The sequence below is a fragment of the Nothoprocta perdicaria genome, unplaced genomic scaffold, assembly GCF_003342845.1.
Source record: "Nothoprocta perdicaria isolate Ctin4 unplaced genomic scaffold, notPer1 scaffold_127, whole genome shotgun sequence".
NCBI classification, from domain to species: Eukaryota; Metazoa; Chordata; class Aves; order Tinamiformes; family Tinamidae; genus Nothoprocta; species Nothoprocta perdicaria.
Window position 1 is genome coordinate 1,360,529 of NW_020454394.1, and position 7,293 is coordinate 1,367,821.

A 7,293-nucleotide genomic window follows, 5' to 3' on the forward strand; every position below is an offset into this window, starting at 1 on the left:
GCTCCCCCCCTCCCCGCGCGTCTCCCTCTCACCGGCTCCGCTCTCGCCCTCCGCCTCCTCCCGCGAGCGGGACTCCCGGCCCAGGCCCACAATGCACCGGGCGCCACGGGCTCCCTCGGCGCCGCCTGAACAGAAATGCGGCGGCGGCGGCGGCCGCCGGGCACGGCGGGGTTAAACCGCCCCCCCCTTCCTCTTCCCTCCTCCGCCGCCGCCGCCCCCTCCCCTTCCCCCCGCCGCGCGCGCGCGCCCTGCGCGGCCCCGCCCCCTCCTCGCTCCCGCGCGCGCGCGCACAGAGCCCCGCCCCTCGCTCTCTCGCGCACGCGCGCGCGGCAGGGAGGGAGGGGGAGGGAGGAGGAAGGCGGCGCCCCCCCCACGGTGCGAGGGCGCCCCCTGCGGGCGGGGCGGCGCGCAGCACCCCCCCCCCCTTTCCCGTGCCACGGGAAAATCAGGGAAAAAGGGGGGAAAAAAAAAAAAGTCCTTCCTAAAAAGGCCAAAGAAAAGCCACGAAAACGCTGCTTTTCTTGGCTCTTTCATCACTCCTTTTAGCTTCAAGCATAGGGCCAGAACCGCGGTGCTGAGGGCTGCAAGTCCACGAGAGCTCACAGTGCTCAGCATATATATATATATATATATATATATATAATATCATAATATATTACTATATATAATACATAATATTACATATTATGTTATACATTAAATATAATAGTGTGTAATGTGTAATATATAATATAAATATGTGTGTAATGTAATTATATAGTATATCTCACATATATTTGTGTGTGTGTATGTGTGTGTGTGTGTGTGTATGTGTATATGCATCTATGTATAGATCTCTGTACCTCCAGCAGATTCAGAGAGTGATTCCCACCTGGGAAAAAAAAGGCCTGGGAAAGGGAAGGGAATTTCCATTTGCAAGTTTGCATGCAAAACAAAGTCAATTCTATAATAATAATATTATTCTATTATTATTATTGTTATATTTTAAGGCTTCCTCATTGTTGCAACCATCTCTCACAGCAGGCCATGCTGCACGTGGGCTAGTTGATGCACCCGCGCTAACTCCAAGCCTTGTTTCCCATGGATTTAGGGCTTGCGCTTAAGTTACAGGTAAAACATGACAGAAAATTCATGCCGGTGCTGCCGAGCCCTTGCTTTAACATGTGCAGCTGCCTCGTGGGACTGCTCGTATGCTCAAATATATGTGTTTATGTTACGGACGCAATGCCCTGCAGGTCCAGGCACCTCTGACATCAATCCAGGATGCAACCATGGCATGTCTTTTATTTTATTTTATTTTATTTTATTTTATTTTATTTTATTTTATTTTATTTTATTTTATTTTATTTTATTTTATTTTATTTTATTTTATTTTATTTTATTTTATTTTATTTTATTTTATTTTATTTTATTTTATTTTATTTTATTTTATTTTAATATATATTTATATATTTATTTTTATATATATTTATATATTTATTTATATATATATTTATATATATATTTATATAATATATATATATAAATGGCAGTAGTTAATGCTTTGCCCGCGTGGCTTCCCTCTCCCTGGGCGCGCCATTAATGCGCAGGGAGCCTTAACGAAGCAGTAATGAGGCCGTGGCTGGGCTTGCTCGCGTCATGGGGGAGGTGTTGGCCCTGACTGTCCTCTGTCCCCTCCTGGGACTTTGCCYCTCTCAGCTCTGATAAGGTGCAGACAGGAGGTGTTATCGGGTCCCCATTAGGGATTCCTGCCTCCATTAAGCCTTCCCAGCGGGTGTTACGGCAGCTCCGGGAGYGCCATTTCCTGTGGGAAGATCCTGGGCCTCCTGCAAGGGTGTTCAGCATGGCTCCATTCCTCATTGCCTTGACAAAATCCTCAAGAAAACACATTAGGACGATCCTACTCCCAYTGTCTGCCACCTCTCTGGCATCATGGCCTGGTAAACCTGGGAGGCTCCCAAGCCACCAGCAGGCCCAAGGCCTCTCCGGTGCTAACTGCTCCTGTACAATATAGGACAGGGGCCRGGCTTCCAGACTTGCTTGTTGCTCCTGATTCCCTCTGGAGTCCATCACCCATTCCAGTCTTTTGGTCACTCCCCTATTTCACCTGGAGGGACGGTAGACCCTGAAGAACTGCTCTCCATTATAGGTCACCTGGTCTCCGTGTGGGAATGGGATTTSCTTTCCTGTGAATGGGATGTGCTTTCCTATGCTCCTTGTAGCACCATTATCCCATCCATCTCATCCCTCCTCTTTGTTCATCTTCAAAAATTAATCCGTTCAGGCAACAGCTACGTTAGAATGGGCATTGCTGTGCTCCAAACATGGCCAAGCAGGTGGCATCTCCATCTGAGCATTCCTATGGCATCCGACCTGTCTCAGCTTCACTAGCCTGAATTCCACCTCTACACAGGCTTTAAATAAAGGAGCTACYGGAGAGGAGACTCCCTGTGAGCTCCTGAGCAAGGGGGCATGCAGGCAATGCTCTTCTCTGCTCCTTCTCATCTCTCCTTCGTCCTTCCAGCCTGGCTCTCTGCTTCCCAAAGMCACATCCTTGAGCTACGGGGCTGCCAGCCATTCCCATTGACCTCATTATTTGGGAATTGCAGCTATGGAGCGTTTTGGATGTGCTGTGAGCCATGGTCGTGGTGATTTSACTCCTTCCTTCTCAGGCCTGAACCTTTGGTCTGGCAGCGCTCCAGTGCCTTGGGAGAGCTCGATGGGAAAATCCCATTGCTACTGCAAGATGGCAAGCAGCTCCAACATGGACTATTGTTAATATTGTCCCAGCAATCTACTTGTTTTTTGCTGATTCTTCCTTTTTTTTTTTTTTTTTNGACTCTTCCCAAGCCCCACAGATGAGGCAGGAGCCTCCCCCCTTCTTGGCTCTGCTTCTTGCTGCTCCYGGATCTGCAAGCGCCCCAATAGGTGCTCCCAGGAGAGCAAACCTCACCCGGGAAAATCCCACTTGGGAGCCACAACATCTGCCTCGCGCGTCGTGCTTGCTCGCGGAGTCGAGTGCGGCTGCCAGCGTGTCGCTGGAGAATATAAATGGGCTCCTGCGAGCTGGAACCACCTGCTTCGGGTAATTTTTTGGCAAGTCTTCTCCCAGATTACTCTCCATCCAGTATTTTCTTTTTCTTTTCTGCCAAGCGCGTGCAGTAGCTGATGGTTTTTGCGATTTCTGAGTGGGAGGTTAATGAGACCTGGGGGGAAATGAGATCCTGCTGTCCAGAAGAAGGACGAGAAGCTCTTCAGGTTGTCTTAGACCTCACCATGGGCCGGGAGGATAAGGATGTGGAAGTGGGAATGTTGTCGCTGCTGGAGCTGCCCATCGTCCAGGGCCACTGAAAAGCCACACGTATCTGAGGCGACTCCTGATTTCGGTGCAAGTTGCTGTTTCCCAGGGTTGACTGCAGCAGGATGGATGGATTGCAGCCTCGGGCAGGCGACTGGCACGTGCAGAGTGCTGTAAGGGGATGGGGATCGTGGGGCCTCCCGCAGCCTCAGCTGTGGAGGCACGTCCGACACGACACGCTCGGTGTGAGGAAACAGCAAAGCGAGAGCAGCGAGCGGCCCGGCGGCTGCTTTGATTTCTGGAAATGCAATTAACACCCTCCCTGACGAACCCCCGCGGAAGCCATAGAGTGAAGCCTCCGCGCCGGGGAGAACCAACAGGAAGGAGATGTGGTCCCCAAATGAAAGGCAATTCTCCAGGCCCCCTTGGCCACTTGTTTGCAGGGTGTCGTCAGCTTCAGCATCACCTGCAGAGCCCTTGGAGTCACTGCGCTTGGAGTCCAACTTTTGGTTTTACCTTTTTTATTTGAATTTTACCTTTTTTTAATTTTATTTTACCTTTTTTATTTGAATTAATCCAATGGGCATAGCCAAACCTCACTGCTATTATTGCTATTATTGCTATTACTGTTATTAAAAACAATTGGGATTTATTTTCTGCTTGGGTTAGTCCGCAGTCTCTGCAAGTGCTTGTGCTGGCTCTGGATGGAGAGTCGTGGACGTGGGAATGGGGGACAGGGGCAGAGGGAAAGCAGAGGGGTCTGCAGGCAGTTCTGGTTTACAGYAGCTTAAACTGCCAGGAAGCATCAGCATCACACCCGTCTTATTAAACTCAACACAAAACGGCAGTGACAGAGCAGACGATTGAGCCGAGGTCTTCCCAGTTGGAGGCAAATCCCTCGGGCGCTGCAGTGGCTCTTACTCATGCAAAAAGATGTTCTGCAAGGAGTTATCTGGATGCACCGTGAGCAAGGTCCGAGCGAGGTGCGTGGTGCCAGGCTGCATTGCCCATCCCAAGGGATGACCCGCCTGCCCGATCCAAGCGGGATTTGCTTCTCCTTGAATACACAACCGTTTTCCAGTAGGTTAAATACCGAGGAGGCAGAGCTGAGGATAAAAAATTGCTTTTAAGTTCAGTCATTTGAAATCCCAGAGGTGATAGTTTTGCTTCTAAAACTTCTTGAGTGTGAGCAAGAATCACCTCRCCCACCCACACTCACTAAATATTTAGTCATTTTTAACAAGTTAAACAAAGCCCTTTGATTGGATTTATGCTAATGGCTCTTCTGTAGGCATTTCTGATTCATTTACATTTCATTTTGAAATTGCCTGTGTACTCTGCTGCTTCTCACTAACACCATTAGCAGATAAAAGGAACAAGTAAGAGGTCACAGGCACCACAAGATGGCAATAGTTGAAGAGCAATTTGCGCGGGGAGAGAGCTCTGCCTGCTCCGGCAACGCTGCGCTGCGTCCGCGCATTAACCTTGGCACCCGCTGAGCGCTTCTCATCAGATGAACACAGAGCAATCCCTGCAGGTGGGGGGGTCTGTGTTTCCTCTCATGGATGCACCTGGAGAAGGGTGGATGACGTGGGAGGTAGCCAAGGTTGCCTCCTGCTCCTGTTCTTGTGGCTTCTGCTGCCCGAACGGGTGTGGAGTCTGGGCAGCTTTTACTGTGATGCACATGGGACCCCGCATGCACTGCAGACTCCTGGTGCAAGGAGCCATCAGTTGGAGCCCCATGTGTGTGCATCAATGGGGAGTTTTCCTGGAGATCTGCTGGGCAGGAGGCCACAGACACGTTGCTTTGAGTTCTCTGCAGGCTGGAGACACCAACGCTCTGCAGAGCGCCCAGAGCTGACACGGAGCTCCACCACCTTCGTGGTGAGCCCCAAAGCACCAGTCATGGTGTTAACTGGGTAATGAAAAGAGCAAAGGGTCTATGAATTGCAATGATGGGATGGTCTGTGTCCCTGATCCTGGCTCTGCTGGTGAAGCCAGGAGCCCCTCTGCTTGCCAGGATGGATGTGCTGTAGGGTGAAGCAAGTGGCAAAGCACARCCCAGCCAAAGCACTGCCGATGGATGAAGTCATGGGCCAGGATTTCTGCAACCTCTTCCTCAAAATGAAATTCCTCCCTCTCTAGGGCCACCCCGATTCCCGTGTCTGAGCTGTTTGACTCACGCAATGAGAGAAATGCGGTGGTTTGACTCAGAGCAGGAAGGGCACAAACCCTGTCCATAACTCCTGGACTTTGCACTGGGATGGAAGGAACAGAGTTAGCAGCAGCTCTCCCAAAGTTTTCTTGACTATAAGGGATTTTTGTCTGGAGATAAAGTCCAGCTGTATGTGGAAGGGTGAGTGCTGGCTTGCATGGAAAACTCTGGTGACACGCAGTGAAAGATCTTGGGTGATCARTCACACTCCATAAAGGGCAACGAGGGAGCTGCACTGCAGCTCATTACTGTAATAAATGCTAAATGCACAATCTATGCTAATGCACTGGGGCTTGGCACGTGTTGTGGTCTCCAAGTTATGGAGTTGGGAAGATGGTGCCCCGAGAGCCCGAGGAGCCGGGAAATGAAGCAGGTCTTGAAGCAACCCTGGCTTGCCCAGACTGTGTCTGTGAGCCACGTGTCTGCCCGTGGCTTCGCTGCCTCCTGGCACCTCCACCGGGGTGAAGACGCTTGGCTTCCTCAAACAAATACGGAGCAAACCAACATCTGGAAGCCACCATCTGGAAGCCAGCATCTTCTTTAACCCCCACAATGAGCTGCAGTGTGGTCCTGTGCTGCCCAGGAGTCCATAGCGGGGGCATCTAAATTTTAGGGACTCGAATGTTGTTTCTAATTCAGAAGCACCCTCCATTGCCTGGAAGGAGAAAACTGCCCCTATACCCAACYTCTGATCCATAAAGGGGCTTGAACAGGTTCCGCTCACAAGCATCAAGGGGGCAAAATTTACTTTTCCAGCTCTCTGGGGCTCTTCGAATTTTGGACTGTGCATTTAGGCCTCGGGAACTGTATCGCCCAGGTAATAGTSATCATTTTAAACATGTTGTGCAAAGATAAATGCAGGCTGGAAACTACACTTGGTTCCTTATGGACGGCGGGAGCAGATTAAAAATGAGCCTTTCAAAGCGTTCTGCTGAATACAGGAAAACAGACTCCCTAGTACCTGCTGGAAAACATCTGGGAGAAACCTTTAATGGGCAAAAGGTGGATACTAGGACGGGCTGCCCCCACAGCAGCAGTCCAGCCTGGCTCGCACCAGGTCTGGAAGGTGCAGACAAATCGGGGCTAGTTTGTCTTTGAAAACACGCAGGCCCATGTGTGAATCAGATGCTGGCACTTCAGGTTCCAGCCCTGCTTTCCTCCTCAAAAACATGGCCAGGATGTCTCCTGTCTCATGGGGCTGCAGGTTCCTTGGGAAAGGAAGGGTAAATATTCTGTGCGGGTCACGGCCCACTGAGGTGTGTGGTATATCTCAAGGTGTGTGAGAGAGATAAAGACACCTCCAGCCTGGGGACATTGAGCACCAGGGCCAAGAGAAGGATGGTGATGGACCCAAGGGACACAAGGAGGAGGAGAGGGACTGYGAAGGCCCTGGCCCTCTCCTGAGCAGGCTGCACATGGGAAGGGATGTACTTCCTTGGAAGTGTGGAAGGAGAAGGAGGTATCATGCCCCACAAACTGGACTTAAGGTGAGAATTTGCATTAATATCTTGGATACAATCCCAAGGGAAGAGCAGGGGGACCAGCAGGCTGAATGGGACACTGCTGGGGCAGACAGACCAACTAGGCATGGGTAAAGAGGCCTAGGCCCCAGTGTTGTCTGAAGACAACACTGGCAGCATGGGGAGAGCTCTCTCTTCAGACACACACATCCCAAGGGCAGGTCTTCAAAAACAGGGTTAAACCCAAGAGCCCCATTTCTGCCTCRCAGTAAATGTGTGGATGGTGTGTAGATGAGACCAGGGTACGGCCCAGCACTCTG

At 50.7% G+C, this 7,293-nt stretch overlaps 1 protein-coding gene across 1 annotated transcript in view; it reads right to left on the minus strand.

Annotated features, from left to right (window-relative positions):
• Nucleotides 1-87, minus strand: part of SEPHS1 (selenophosphate synthetase 1) — a 23,026-nt gene extending 22,939 nt beyond the window's left edge. The window contains exon 1 of the mRNA XM_026033278.1: nucleotides 33-87. The gene's annotated coding sequence lies outside the window, so the exon portion shown is untranslated. The remainder of the gene's footprint in view (nucleotides 1-32) is intronic.
• Between the last annotated feature and the right edge of the window lie 7,206 nt (nucleotides 88-7,293).